Raw genomic sequence first — 16,472 nt, forward strand, 5'->3', positions numbered from 1 at the left:
CCGTGGGCCTCCCTGCATAGCTTCAGACCACGGAGAGGCAGCTCCCACTGGACTACTGCCCTGCAGGTCAAGTTCCTTTCCTGGGAGGCAAAGCATGTCTAGCCCGTTACTGAGACACTGGGCATGACACTTCCTGGGTCAGGCTACCAACGTGCTGGAGTGAACAGGGAGATGAAGAAGACAGTTCAGGGTCTGATCAGTCTGTTCAGTGTCTCCCCAGAATAGCACCTTGTTCTCCCTCGGGGGTACAGTAGATCCGTAAAGCTCAGTTTCAGCCATCTCCCACTGCACTGAGATGCCCCATGGTGCCAGGGGTCATGGGCCTCAGGGGCCTCCTGTCTCCTTAGATGGTGCCATTTTAGGTGCCACCCTAAAAAATCTCAGCTTGCTGCCCCTCACCCCATTTCAAAAATCCTATTCAGGACGACTTTGTATTGAAAGGGAAATGCCCACAGAGGGTCCTCCTGTGACTGTTGAGAAGGAAGACAAGAGATTGAAATGAACTCATCAGAGGCTGGTTTGCAAACAAGCAGTTTCAGAAGCCTGGTGGTGGGCTGGCCATGCCACCCTCCTTCGTGCTCTCTTGCCCATGAGGACATCAGCTCCACGGTCCCACCAAGGTCTCTGCCTGCGTGACTTTCTCCTTTTCTTCCCCTCCTGGCTGTGACAGGCTTTATTTTACCCGAAATCTAGCAGTTATACTCATTGGAGATTACAGATTCTAAAACTATGCAGCTCCTCCCACGATGACACAATTTCAAAAATCAACTGATGGAGCCGGACACTCATGTGCCATTTGTACAGAGAAATAATTGTCCTGAGAGTCACCTAAAACTAGGGAAGTAGCAAGTGAGGGTGTTTTCGCTTTTGTTTTCCTGTTTGTTGGCTTTTTAGAACCATCCTTACAAAGGATGAGCTTTCAGTAGGGGAAAGGATGAGGCGAAGATGGGCAGCTCAGCAGCGGCTCAGTCAGCAAGATTCCATCCTTCCGGTCGTGGTACTTTGTTATACCCCTGGCCACACTTACCTCAGGCCTTTCTTAAAAAGAAATGGTAAATGAAATAAAACAGTGATGGGAGAAGAAAAATACAGAGAGGTCATGAGATTTAGGAAAAATAATTACTATTAAGAAATTAAAACAATAATAGTTTAAACCAGGATTATAAAGAAGAAAAAAGTAAAATATTAGTATTAAACATCCAACTTTCATACAAAAGTACCAGAGTTAATTATACAAAAGTTAAGCAGTACACACATATAAGAGACTTCCATTTCTAGAGCATTACAAATATTATAATATCCTCAATTGGTGTAAATATTTAGTTTCTGGGTGTTGCATCTCTCTTCCAGTGTTCATTTCTCCAAGAGGTTTGTAACTCTTTGTGTATAAACTCATTTTTTAATTTTCTGTTGGAGTTCTGTGAGCCGTGGCTGGTAAAAATGTTGCTATATTACAGAAGGATATAAGGTTTCCTCCTGCCAGTGCTTCAGGGGGGTTTCACTGGCAATGGACCTGCTTTTGTGTTAATATCTCGTTTCAATTCTTGGAGCGCGTAGGTAGTTAGATTGAGACCCCATCCTGCTAGTCACCACATATGGCCCAGATGCCTCACTGTTCCCCCTCTAGCTCCAAGAAAGGGCAGGCTTCCCCAGTGAGACAGGTTAGTTAGCATGTTGTTAGGTAGACAAGAAGCCCCCTGGTAGAATAAACAAAAGACAGCCATAGCCTAAAACTCCAGGTTCTGAAGTAACTCATTCACTCCAGGACAAACGGAGCAGATCTGATAGATAAGAATGGGTTCGTTAATGCGACTTGAGGTTAATAAATTATCTCATAAATCTCTTTTGGCCAGACAAATGGAGCAGATCCGATAGATAGGAGTGGGTTATTTTGCTATTCCCTTCCGGATGGGCAAGCCTGATAGACGAATTCCATTAGACGGTGCCAGTTCCCTTCTTCAAACGGGCAAGGGAAGATATGAGACTAACAGCCTTTGCCCCATGCTGGGCAACCCCTCTCATTTTGAGAGCTGCATTTCTTTGCTTTTTAATAAACTATTCTCTTTTACAACTCCTCGCCTCTCCTTGGTCCTCACTTCCATTCTTCGGTTTCACAAGACACGATCCTGGCACTCACAGAAATATTCCTACATCACCAGCACTTCCAATAGATGGGCCACAGACCAGGGACCATGTCTCTTAAACCCTGGCGTTGGCTGCAGCCCTCAGCCCCTCAAGCTGGTATGCAGTGCAAACTCCTGCCTCAGGGCTTCTCACCACCTGAGTTCTGTTTTCTCTATTTCTGACACAAAAAGGTTTATGCTTCATTCATTCAAACTTGGTTATATATTAAAAAGAAGAGGAATTATATACTTTTTTCTCCAACTTAAAAAAATCAACTTTATGAAGTATAATTTACTGGGGATTTTATAGAGGATTAATCTATGTGTTGTAGCAGAGGAGGGGCTGTCTGCATCATTCTCATCTGCCATGCTGCTGGAAGTTTCAAAGCAAACACTGTGACTCCAGTTTTCCTCCTCTGTAATATGAATAAGAGAGCAGACCCAGCTTCGCAGGGTTGAAATGAAGATTCACATATGCACAGCACTAAAGCAGGGGACCAACTTGTCCCTGCAGGTTTGACTGAGACTTCCCTGGTTTTAGAACTGGAAGTCCTGAGTCCTGAGAATCTTCTCGGACTCAAGCAATCAGACGGCTGGTTACGCTCCCGAGTGGGTAAGGGCAAAATAAACAATAGCTGTGATTATCACTAAAGTCATTTAAGAGAACAAAAGTTTTTAAACAGGTGATTTTTACCTGGTGAAACTGCTTTGAAAACAGTTTGGCGGTTCCTCAAATGATTAAACATAGAGTTACCAATGACTCAGAAATTCCATCCCTAGTTATATAGGTACCCAAGAGAAATAAAAACATATGTCCACACAGAAACTTGTGCACCCATATCATAGCAGCATTATTCTCAATAGCTGAAGGTGGAAGCAACCCAAGTGTCCATCAACAGATGATGGATAAACAAAATATGTTGTATCCATACAATGGATTATTATTTGGCCAAAAAAAAAAAAATTAAGTTCTGCTACATGCTACAACTTGAATGAACATTGAAAATATTATATGCTAAATGAAAGAAGCCAAGCACAAAAAAAAACGTAATTGTAAGGCAGACATCTTTATTGGGTATAATTCACATACCATACTATTCACCCATTAAAAAATGTACAATTTAATGTTTTTTAGTATATTCACAGATATGTGCAACCATCATCATAGTTGGTTTCAGAATATTTTCATCACTTAAACCCCCCCTCCAAACCCTTATTCTTTAGCTATTGTTAATGAACACACATTTGACCTGCTTAAGCCTAGTAAGTCACAAGTTTGGGACATAACTCATATTTCTATATTTGTCTCATTTGTGTTGTAAATAGAACCAACCCTCTTTATTATAAAGTTGTTCATTCTTTATGTTATAAAAGGGCAAAAATACAACAAAATATTCAAATAATTGTGAAATCACTGCTCTACAGGCAGAGGTGGCAGTTCAGCTGGAACTGAGCTATTGACTAACAGTCCGGCTCCACGTGGGAGACGTGAGTTGCCATACATGACAGGTGGTTTCTGGGTGTTAGTGGACAACGTGGAAAGTGCATGTTGTATTTTCTTGGTCCACTGCAATGTGACAATATCTACCAACATTTTCAAAGCAAATTGTTTTGACCTAACAATTATACTTCTAGAACTTGATCCCACACTCTCATGTATACGTACATATTTCATTGAAGTACTGTTTGTAATCGGAAGAGATCAGAAATAACTGACCTGTTCCATAAAAAAAGGACAGAGTCAATACATTATGTACATCCATAATTCATGTTATTTGTGTAGCCCTTACAAATATTAGGGTAGTTCTTTGCGTGCTGATATAAAACAATTTCCAAGTGAGAGGGCTCACAAGAAAACACAGAGGTCCAGAACTGTGCATGTAATATGCTTCTATGGGTTCATTAAAAGAGGGGTATACTTGTTATGCTATAGATAATTTCTAGAAGGAAACATGAGATGCTGCTAATGCCGTTGCCTCTGGAGACAGGGATTAGGAGGCCAGACGTTTGGCTTGCTTTTCATTGCTTTTATCATTTTCCATTTTCATTATATACTTTTATTACTTTTGCGATTAAGAACAGGTAATAAAACATTAAGGAAAACAAGCAGGAAATTTTAACCTTAAAGGAACATAAAGGAAATTAAAGTAGAAACATAAAATGGAAAACAAACAGCAGCCATTAAAAATTTTTGATATGCTTGAAGAGTGTGGAGATACAGAGCTGTAAAACCAAATATGACATTGAAAAAAAAAACAACAGGAAAAATAGCAGGGGACTAAGAAAGAGGAAAGGAAAAGATAACAGCTGGAGGCAGACTTAGCTGAGTCGCCTGTGGAGTCATAGGTTGGAAAGGGGGTGCCCACTGAGTGCCAGCCAAGAATGCCTCTGTTGAGTGACACACAATGCATATGAGGCCCAGAAACTGAAAGAGCAATGAGGACAGAGAGTGTCCAGGCTGGCAGCAGGACCAGTGTGTGGCAGAGGTGGCAACTCCTCCAGGTCAACTCCCTCTGGAACCAAGGCTGTGGTTTGGAGATCGACCGCTGAGTATGGGGGTGTAAATTAAACACTATGTCCCTAAAGCACCTTGTTCCCATGGAGAAAGTGGGCTTGGACGCGGTGTTTGGGCTCTGGGTCTGGGCAGAGAGCTGGCAGCATCCAGGGAGCATCCTCTGTCACACTGGGCAGCGCCTGCTTACAATAGTGACCCCACGTAACACAGCAGTCGCCCGTTTTCTCATTGGGCTCCAGCGCTCTCCTCTTTCCAAGCACAGAGAGTCCCATTCGGACCCTTCCTGGAGGGAGAACACTTAAGAATGAGATACTGGATCTTGGAACCTTAGTGAGTAAAACAGATTTACTGTATTTGGAACCTAATGTAGATGAGTGAGTTATACAATAACTGAATGAAGAAAAGTGAGGGTATCGTCCAGTGACAGAACTTTAAGCTCTAAAGCCAGGGTCCCTTTGGGTCTTCTCTACTGGCTTCTTGGGTTCCTCCGTCTGGATGGAGGGTGGACAAGGGAGGAGAGAGTTCAAGAGATCAGGAAGGCCTTGAGCACCCCCTTTAGGTTAAAGCACGCACCGTGCTTGGCAATCGTTACCGGGTAGGACAGCAGTGCTCAGTGTAAGCCCGAGGGATTCTAAGAGTCTGGGGAAGGGGACGTGGATTCATGACGTCAAGACTACTTTCACAACAATATTAAGTCATTATTTCCCTTTTTCACTTTGTGAGAACTTGCACAAGTCTCGAGTACATGACTTTTAATATTCTGTGTGACAAACTGGGAAGCACGCCTAAAGTGCTTTTACTACCGAAGTATGATTTCTGCCGTAAGGAAAAGCACTCCAGTGGTTGCTGAGTTGTGAGTTAAACTCGCTGCTTTTCCCATGAAACGCCATTTCAAAAGAATGGCTGATAATCTATGAGCATTCACACTTCGGCATTTAGGCATTTTCTTGAAAATCAGTGAGTCTCTGATTTCAAGGAAAACATTGGGAAGAATGTGTTATCAGTTTTTAAATCTGCACTCTGCAGGAAACATTGTAATTTAGGAATATTTGACAACTTCTCGGTGCCTAAAAAATTTTCTGATGAGATCAGCAGTGAGAGCATGTAATTCATTTTTTTAATTTAATTTTTTAAGACTTATTAAAAGATAGCTAATAAACAATATTATATTTGTTTCAGGGGTACACAATAGTTATTCAACATTTATATACCTATAAATCAGTCTAGCAACCATCTGACACTGTACCACACTATCCCAATATTATTGACTATATTCCCTATGCTGTATATTACATACCTATGACTTACTTGTTTTATTTGAACTTTTTATACCCGCTCACTTCTCCCTCTTTTTTAATTTTTCGACTGCAGTTAATAGTCAGTATTACTTTACATTAATTTCAGGTGTATAGCATAGTGATTAGACATTTATATAACTTAAGAAGTGATCCCCAAGACTAGTCTAGTACCCACCTGGCACTAGACTATCATGTTATTGACTATAGTCCCTATTATTATCATATTATTGACTATATTCCTTGTGCTTTACATCTCATGACTATTTTGTAACTACCAGTTTGTACTTTTTAATCCCTTTACCTTTTTCACCTTGCCCATCAACCCCCTTCCCATCTATCATCCAGATAAATCTAGTACCCATCTGACACCATACATAGTTATCGCCATTTTATTGACTGTATTCCTTATGCTACACCCTACATCTCCACGACTACTTTGTAACAACCAATTTGTACTTCTTAATCCCTTCCCTCTTTTCATCCACTCCCAAACCCTCTCCCATCTGTCAACCACCAAAATGTTCCTGCTTTGTTTCTGCTTTGTTTGTTTATTTTGTTCTTTAGATTCCACATGTAAGCGAAATCACATTGCACCTGTCTTTCTCTGTCTGACATACTCCACTCAGCACAACACTCTCCAGGTCCATTCATGTCACCGCAGATGGCAAGAATTCATTCCCTTCCACAGCAAAGCAGTATTTCACTGTATATATATATACCACCTCCTCTTTATCCATTCTTCCATCAACAGACACCCAGGCTGCTTCCACATCTTGGCCATTGTAAACAATGCTGCAATGAATATATGGATGCACATGTCACCTCGAAATAGCATTTTGGGTTTCTTCGGATAAATACCCAGAAGTGGGATTACTGGGTCCTTCTTTGTCTCTTGTTATAGCCTTTGTTTTAAAGTCTACTTTGTCTGGTATAAATATTGCTACCCCAGCTTCATTTGTTTGTTTGAGTTCCATTTTCATGAAATATCTTTTCCCATCCCTTTACTTTCAGTCTGTGTGGGTCTTTCAATCTGAAGTGAGTCTTTTGTAGGTAACATAAGTAAAGGTCTTGTTTTCTTATACATTCAGCTCCCCTATCTTTTGATTGGAGCATTTAATCCATTTACAATTAAAGTAATTATTGAAAGATACATAGCTAGTGCCATTTTATTTATTCATATTTTTTATCTTTATGTTTTTCTTGATCCTAAATAAGTCCCTCTAAGATTCCTTCTAACATGGTTTGGTGGTGATGAACTCCTTTACCTTTTTCCTGTCTGGGAAGCTCTTTATCTATCCTTCAATTTTAAATGCTAGCCTTGCTGGGTAGAGTAATCTTGGTTGTAGATCCTTGCTTTACATCACTTTGAATATTTCCTGCCAATCCCTTCTTGTCTGCAAAGATTCTGTTGAGAAATCAGCTGACAGTCTTATGGGAGCTCCCTTGTAGGTAACTAACTCTTTTCTCTTGCAGCCTTTAAGATTTTATGTTTTTCTTTAACTTTTGGCATTTTAATTATGATGTGTCTTGATGTGGGCCTCTTTGGGTTCATCTTGTTTGAGCCTCTCTGCACTTCCTGGGCTTGTATGTCTATTTTCTATGCCAGGTTAAGAAGTTTTCCATCATTATTTCTTCAAATAGATTTTCAATTTCTTGCTGTCTCTCTTCTCCTGGTGCCTTTAAGATGCAAATGTTGGTATGCTTGATGTTGTCCCAGAGGCCACTTAAACTATCTTCATTTTCTTGGATTTTTTTCTTTTTTTGCTATTCTGATTGGGTGCTTTCTGCTACCTTATCTTCCAAATTGCTGATTCAAACCTCTGCTTCATCTAATCTACTGTTGATTCTCTCTAATGTAGTCTTCATAGTCTTTATTTTGGACTTTCTATTTTATGTTTTCTATCTTCATCTTAATGTTTCCTATCTTGTTCTTGAAGTTCTCCCTAAGATTGCTGAGCATTTTTATAATCAGCGCTTTGAACTCTGTATCTAGTAGATTGCTTGTCTCCATTTTGTTTTATTCTTTTTCTGGAGCTTTGTTCTGTTCTTTTACTTGCAACATGTTTCTTTGACTCATCATTTTGGCTGCCTCCCGGTGTTTGTTCTATATATTACATAGGGATGCTATGCCTCCTAGTCTTAGTACAGTGGCCTTATGTATTAGATGTCCTGTGTAACCTAGTGGTGCAGTCTTTTTTTTTTTTTTTTTTTTTATTAAATTTATTGGGGTGACAATTGTTAGTAAAATTACATAGATTTCAGGTGTACAATTCTGTATTACATCATCTATAAATCCCATTGTGTGTTCATCACCCAGAGTCAGTTCTCCTTCCATCACCATATATTCGATCCCCCTTACCCTCATCTCCCACCCCCCACCCCCCACCCCCGTTACCCTCTGGTAACCACTAAACTATTGTCTGTGTCTATGAGTTTCTGTTTCTCATTTGTTTGTCTTGTTCTTTTGTTGTTTTTGGTTTATATACCACATATCAGTGAAATCACATGGTTCTCTGCTTTTTCTGTCTGACTTGTTTCGCTCAGCATTACTCTCTCAAGATCCATCCATGTTGTCACAAATGTTCCTATATCATCTTTTCTTACTGCCGAATAGTATTCCATTGTGTATATATACCACAACTTCTTTATCCATTCATCTATCGAAGGACATTTTGGTTGTTTCCATGTCTTGGCCACCGTAAACAAAGCTGCAATGAACATTGGAGCACACGTGTCTTTATCTCTAAATGTTTTCAGATTTTTTGGGTAGATACCCAGAAGAGGGATTGCTGGGTCATATGGCAATTCTATTCGTAATTCTTTGAGAAACCTCCACACTGCCTTCCATAACGGCTGTACCAGTCTGCATTCCCACCAACAGTGTATGAGGGTTCCTTTTTCTCCACAGCCTCTCCAACATTTGTTATTATTTGTCTTGTTGATGATAGCCATTCTGACTGGGGTGAGGTGATATCTCATTGTGGTTTTGATTTGCATTTCTCTGATGATTAGTGATGTTGAGCATTTTTTCATGTCTATTTGCCATTTGTATGTCCTCTTTGGAGAAATGTCTCTTCAAGTCCTCTGCCCATTTTTCAATTGGGTTGTTTGTTTTTTTGTTGTTGAGTTGCATGAGTTCCTTGTATATTCTGGATACTAGCCCCTTATCGGAGGCACTGTTTGCAAAAATCTTCTCCCATTCAGTTGGTGGCCTCTTTATTTTGTCAATGGTTTCTTTTGCTGTGCAGAAGCTTTTAAGTTTCATATAGTCCCATTCGTTTATTTTAGCTTTTACTTCCATTGCCTTTGGAGTCAAGTTCATAAAATGCTCTTTGAACCCAAGGTCCGTAAGTTTAGTACCTATGTTTTCTTCTATGCAGTTTATTGTGTCAGGTCTTATGCTTAAGTCTTTGATCCATTTTGAATTAACTTTGGTACACGGTGACAAATAGCAGTCCAGTTTCATTCTTTTGCACGTGGCTATCGAATTCTCCCAGCACCATTTATTGAAGAGGCTGCCTTTCCTCCATTGTATGTTTTTAGCTTCTTTGTCAAAAATTATCTGTCCATATTTATGCGGTTTTATTTCTGGGTTCTCAATTCTATTCCATTGGTCTATGTGTCTGTTTTTCTGCCAATACCATGCTGTTTTGATTATTGTAGCCCTGTAGTATAAGCCAAAGTCAGGAAGTGTGATACCTCCATTATTGTTCTTTTTCCTTAAGATTGCTTTGGCTAATCGGGGTCTTTTGTGGTTCCAAACAAATCTGATGATTTTTTGTTCTATTTCTTTAAAATCTGCCATTGGGATTTCGATGGGGATTGCATTGAATCTGTATATTGCTTTGGGTAATATGGCCATTTTAACTATGTTGATTCTTCCAATCCATGAACACGGAATGTCTTTCCATTTCTTTGTGTCTTCTTCAATTTCTTTCAAAAATGTCTTATAGTTTTCAGCATATAGGTCTTTCACATCCTTGGTTAAGTTTATTCCTAGGTATTTTATTCTTTTTGCTGCAATTGCAAAAGGAATTGTTTGTTGTATTTCTTTTTCTGAGATTTCATTGTTAGTATATAGGAAGGCAATGGACTTTTGTGCGTTGATTTTGTAGCCGGCAACTTTACTGTATTCGTTGATTGTTTCTAATAGCTTTTTGGTGGAGTCTTTAGGGTTTTCTATATATAGCATCATGTCATCTGCAAAGAGTGATAATTTAACTTCTTCATTCCCAATTTGGATGCCTTTTATTTCTTTCTCTTGCCTGATTGCTCTGGCAAGGACTTCCAACACTATGTTGAAAAGCAGAGGTGATAGGGGACATCCCTGTCGTGTTCCTGAACGTAGAGCAAAGGGCTTCAGTTTTTCTCCATTAATTATGAAATTAGCAGAGGGTTTGTCATATATGGCCTTTATTATGTTAAGGTATTTCCTTCTATACCCATTTTATTAAGTGTTTTAATCATAAATGGATGTTGTATCTTGTCAAATGCTTTTTCTGCATCAATTGATATAATCATATGATTTTTGTCCTTTATTTTGTTTATGTGATGTATCACATTGATGGATTTGCGTATGTTGAACCATCCTTGTGCCCCGGGGATGAACCCCACTTGGTCGTGATGAATAATCTTTTTAATGAATTGTTGTATTCGATTTGCTAGAATTTTATTTAGGATATTTGCATCGGTATTCATTAGAGATATTGGTCTGTAGTTTTCTTTTTTCGTGCTGTCCTTACCAGGTTTTGGTATCAGGGTAATGTTGGCCTCATAAAATGAGTTAGGGAGTACTGTCTCTTCTTCAATTTTTTGGAAGAGTTTGTGCAGAATTGGTATTAGATCCTCTTTGAAGGTTTGGTAGAATTCACTAGTGAAGCCATCTGGTCCCGGACTTTTGCTTTTGGGAAGGTTTTGGATGACTGATTCAATTTCGTTACTGGCGATCGGTCTGTTTAGATTTTCCAGTTCTTCATGGTTCAGCCTTGGAAGGCTGTATGTTTCTAAGAACTTGTCCATTTCTTCTAGGTTGTTGAATTTGGTGGCATATAGTCCTTCATAGTATTCTTGGATGATCCTTTGTATTTCTGTGGTGTCCGTGATAACTTCCCCTTTTACGTTTCTGATTTTGTTAATCAGTGTCTTCTCTCTTTTTATCTTAGTAAGTCTAGCCAAGGGTTTGTCAATTTTGTTAATCTTTTCAAAGAACCAGCTCTTTGTCATATTAATTTTTTCTATTGTCTTTTTGTTCTCTATTTCATTTAGTTCTGCTCTAATTTTTGTTATTTCCTTTCTTCTGCTGACCTTGGGTTTTACTTGTTCTTCTTTTTCTAGTTCTTTAAGGTGTAACATAAGGTTATTTATTTGGGAATTTTCTTGTTTTTTGAGATAGGCCTGTAATGAGATAAATTTCCCTCTTAAAACTGCTTTCGCTGCATCCCAAAAATTTTGGTAGGATGTATTTTCATTGTCATTTGTTTCTATGTATCTTTTGATCTCTCCTCTAATTTCTTCTTTGACCCAGTCCTTCTTTAAAAGTATGTTGTTTAGTCTCCATGTATTTGTGTTTTTTCCCGCTTTCTTTTTACAGTTGATATCCAATTTCAAAGCCTTGTGATCAGAGAATATGCATGGTATGATTTCAATCTTCTTAAATTTGTTGAGACTGATTTTATGTCCCAATATATGGTCTATCCTTGAGAATGTTCCATGTACACTAGAAAAGAATGTATAGTCTGATGTTTTAGGATGAAGTGCTCTATAAATGTCAATTATGTCCATTTCATCTAATGTGTCATTTAGGGCTACTATTTCGTTATTTATTTTCTGTTTGGAAGATCTATCCATGGCTGTCAATGATGTATTTAAGTCCCCTAGTATAATTGTGTTTTGGTCAATTTCTCCCTTTAGTTCTGTTAGTAGTTGCTTGGTGTATTTCGGTGCTCCCTGATTGGGGGCATAAATATTGATGACTGTTATGTCTTCTTGTTGTACAGTCCCCTTCACCATTATGAAATGTCCATCTTTGTCTCTTGTTATCTTTTTCACCTTGAAGTCTGTTTCATCTGATATCATTATGGCTACACCTGATTTTCTCTGGTGGTGCAGTCTTTTTGGTCAGCTGAGCTGGGTGCTTCATGTATGTCTCCTGTGTGGATTGTGTGTGCCTTCCGGTTGTAGTTGAGTCTTGGTTGCTGTTTACATATCAGTGGGAAGGATTGACTCTTGGGCTGATTCATTGTGAGGCCTACCTGTGACTACAGTGGAGGAGCTGTGCTGTAGGGGCTGACTCTAGGGAACATGATTTGCTTTAGCCGGCTCTGGTGTCTGCCCAGTCTGGTCTGCCTTTCGGTGTGTCGTTCTTGGAAGTAGCTGGGTGATGCTCCAGCTTATTCCAAAACTGGCCATTAGGTGTTTCAACCCCAGGGCCTCCTGGGAGGAGACCCACCATAGGCCAAGTTCAGCAGAAACCTCTGCCCTTCCTGGGGCTAACTGGCATGAACCACCGAGCAATCCAGAGGTGATCACCACCATGCTGGGCTTGGAGGGGCCTTGAGAGGCCAAGCCATGAACCAAGGCCAGCTGCTACTAGTTTTGGGCTTGGGTCTGCTCTGCAAAAGGTATTAGGCATGTCAAATCTAGATGCTACTTGTTTGGGTGTTGTGAACCTTTGAACAGTTTTAGGAAAGTTTGCAGCATGAGCCAAGACAGACCATTTGTATGGAAAAGCCACTGGAAGTGGCTTGGGTGGGAGTGCAAGTTGGGTGGGGCGGTATCTCAAGGAATCCTAGGGCAGGGTGGAAAAATGGTGCTAGCCAGGTTGATGGAAACTCAGATATGGCAATCACCTGCATCTGGCTGTCGAGTGGGCAGAGGGCTCAACAAAGAAAAAATGTCTTTCACCAGCTCCTCTGTTCGGGAGAAAGCTGCACCTCCAGCCCTTCCCCTGAATCCAGACAATTCAATTACTCCCCTTATGTCCCTGGCACCTTTCAAGCTACTGCCACAGCACTTGAGGTCAGAGCAAGTGAGTCAGTCAGCAAGTAAGTCCACATATGGTCCTTTTAAAAGGAATGCCTGTGACTGCAGCCACCCATGTCTCATTCTTCTAGAATCTTTGCTGGTTTTCACACCCAGAAGTTATGGAGACCTCTCTCCCCAGCACTGGAACCCTGGGCTGGCGAACCTGGGATCCCTTGCTCTTCTGGGGGGAACCGAGATATGTATCTTGGTTTTTAATGATCACACGCAAGTGTGGGACTGGCCAATTCCACATCTGTGCCCCTCTTATGAGTCTCAAGGCAGTGTCGTCTGTATATTCTTAGTTGTGGGGCTTTAGTTCAGTTAGACTTCAGATGATTCTCAATTGATAGATGTTCTGTAGTTTAGTTGTAGTTTTGATGTGGTCATGAGAGGCAGTAAGCACAGCATGTACCTACTCCATCATCTTGATCAGAAATACAAATGTAATTCTTGAAAATGGATAATGAAAAGTATGACACTTGAAAGATCTGCATGACTCGTGAACTCATATTTTCCAAACAACCAATGTATGGTGTTATAAAATCATGTGTAGGTAAAAGATCCATGCAAACTGCAAGATATACCAGTTGTAGTATAACAAAGTATGAAAAGTTTATTGACAGGGTTTCAGATTCCATATTATATCTACCTGAAACTACATCTAATTGAGTTTTGGTGTAGTATCAAAGAAGAATGTCTACAGTCATCTGAAGAGGCTATTAAAGACACTGCTCCCTTTTTCAACTGTGTATCTGTGTGAGGCTGGATTTTCTTCATATCCTTCAGCACACAGTACAACTGATTGGATGAACAAGTAGATGTGAGAAATGGCTATCTTCTTTTAAGCTCATTATTAAAAAGATGTGCAAAATACATAAATCACTGCTACCTTTCTGACTAATTTTCTTTGCTTTGGAAAATATAGGGTTTTTCCATAAAGGAAGGTTTTTTTATGTTAACATCGGATTGTTTTTTAATCAATTAATAATTGAATACATAAATATTTTATATTTTTCTGTTTTATTTTCTATTATGGTAAATATCAATAGATATAACCCACATGAACAAAAGCTCCTTGGGGGGGGTCTTCAAAAACAAAAACAATTGTTATAATAAAGAGGCCCTAAGACCAAAACAATTAAGAACCACTGGTCTGGGAGTAATACTAGTAGGTCCATCTGGCAGGATGCACATGGCTTTCAACTGTTCCGAGGTTACCTTTTAGTAGGTCTCCTTTAGCTCTGCCCCTCCAGCCCCCTGAAATGAAGCCACCATCTAAACTCGGAATAGATTCTGTCATGCTGGCCAGAAACTTACTTGGCTCAGGATCCTTTCTAACTTTAGAAGATCTCTGTCTGGGTGAGATGGGGGTGGAGGGAGACAAGGTCCTGAGATGGCAGTTAGGCATATGACACCCTTTTAGTTGAGCCAAGGGGGTTTGGGGGTGGGTAGGAAGTGGAGACAGCACAGAGGTCAGTTAGCATTTGAGCCAAATCTTGTATTTGGCCTGACAATGCAACATACACAGATTTGAAACAATCTTAGGTACACTGACTTTATCAGGGTAAAAGCATATCAGTTCTTGTCTTATTTTGCCTGCTCTTCTTTCCATCACTACCTCTCTTCTCATAGCCAAGTATCATTCCTAAAACTCTTTGGCATGCCTTAGAATAAGGCCGTTATCAGAATTTTCTTTAGACATACTCTGCATGATTTGAGGCTGAGAGTAAGGGCTTAAGATTTGGTGATGTTAGCACAAACCTCCTGTGAAAACATCATAGTCGCTGGAGTAGGACAGAACTGAATTGGAATTTTGGTTTTCCCATCTCTTTACTCTGGGATCTTGAGCAAATTACTCAAACACTTTAAGCCTCAGTTTTCCCATATGGAAAGTGGACATTGTAATGCAAACCTCTCAGAGTTGTTGAAACAATTAATCATAAACATATGTGGAAGCATAGTGCCTGGGACAAGGCGTGCTGCAATGAGTATTGATTTCTTTCCTTCCTCCCTCCACCCCTGCAGAGACAGAGACTAGGAGTCTAGTCATGACCAGATGACATCCAAGAGGACAGAGTGATCTTGGCTTTAGTTCTTGAGTGAAGGTAAGACATTAACTAGATTCAAAAGCTCAATATTTGATGGGGCAGCCAGATGGCTCAACTAGTTAGAATGTGAGCTTTGAACAACAGGGTTGCTGGTTCGATACCCATATGGGCCAGTGAGCTGCACCCTCCACAGCTAGATTGAAGACAAAGAGCTGCAGCTGAGTTGTGGGGAGGGGCAGCTGGATGGCTCAGTTGGTTAGAGCGTGAGCTCTCAACAATAAAGATTGCTGGTTCAATTCCCACATGGGATGGTGGGCTGCACCCCCTGCAACTAAGATTGAAAACAGCAACTGGACTTGGAGCTGAGCTGCACCCTCCAAAACTAGATTGAAGAACAATGACTTGGAGATGATGGGCCCTGGAGAAACACAATGTTCCCCAATAAAAACAAAATAATAATAATTTTTTTTTAAAAAACACAATATGTGAAATAAGCCATTTCAATGATTTTCTGTTAGTTGCAAGTTAGTGAGCTCACAGGCATTGTTACTAGAATTTGAGGAAGGATTACCAGAACATATAAGCTCTGGTGAAGGCATATTCAGACAGCAGAGTTGTTTACCTATTTGTGCCCATATTGGGTTCTAGATTTTTTATTATTATTATTGTAATAGTAAGTCAGAGGTATCCACTGAAAATAGGGTCCTACCCTTGGAACTCATGAAGACAACAAAGGGATTCATTGAAAATGGCTGAAATTCCTTCAAACAGAAGAGAAACTATATGCATTAAATGTCGCTACAGTTAACTTGGGACCAGTACTAAAAGTGTTATACATAATTTCCCAGGGATTCTGGCTCAATGTCTAATTTCTTAATGAATGTTGCTTTATTATGTTAGAGAATTTAATACTATTTGTAGTAAGCGCCCTTCTCTGCTTAGATGACTGCCCCAAATTTAAGAGCAGCGTCCTCCCCACAGTATTCTAAAAATCTGCTACTTCTATCTCTCCCAAAGTTCTGTTGCTACTTATTCCCCAGTGAGTGTCCTCTCCCCAACCCTTTTTATCTCTGTCTTCTCTCTCCTTCCTTCTCTCTTTCTCTCTCTCTCCTCTCTTGCTTTCTTTCCCCTTCTCTTCCTCCTCTGTTCCCCTATCCCTCTCTCCTCATGCCTCTCCTCTGCATCATTGGCCCTGAGGCTGAAACCAGAAGCTTTACCCTGTAGTCAGCCATTCCTCTTTCCTTAGTTCTGTGTTCTGTGGAACTGTTAATGAATTAGGGTTCCATGTATTTACCTTTTCTAGAGATCTTTATTTTTTCATATGGCTTTGAGTGGCTGTCTAGTGACCTTACATTTCAACCCGAAGGACTCCCTTTAGTATTTCTTGCAGGTCAGGTCTAGTGGTAGCAATATCCCTCAGCTTTGTTTATCTGAGAATGTCTTTAATTTCTCCCTCATTTATAAA

Source organism: Rhinolophus sinicus, chromosome 14, assembly GCF_057876585.1.
Source record: "Rhinolophus sinicus isolate RSI-liver-muscle chromosome 14, RSI-T2T, whole genome shotgun sequence".
Classification (NCBI taxonomy): Eukaryota; Metazoa; Chordata; class Mammalia; order Chiroptera; family Rhinolophidae; genus Rhinolophus; species Rhinolophus sinicus.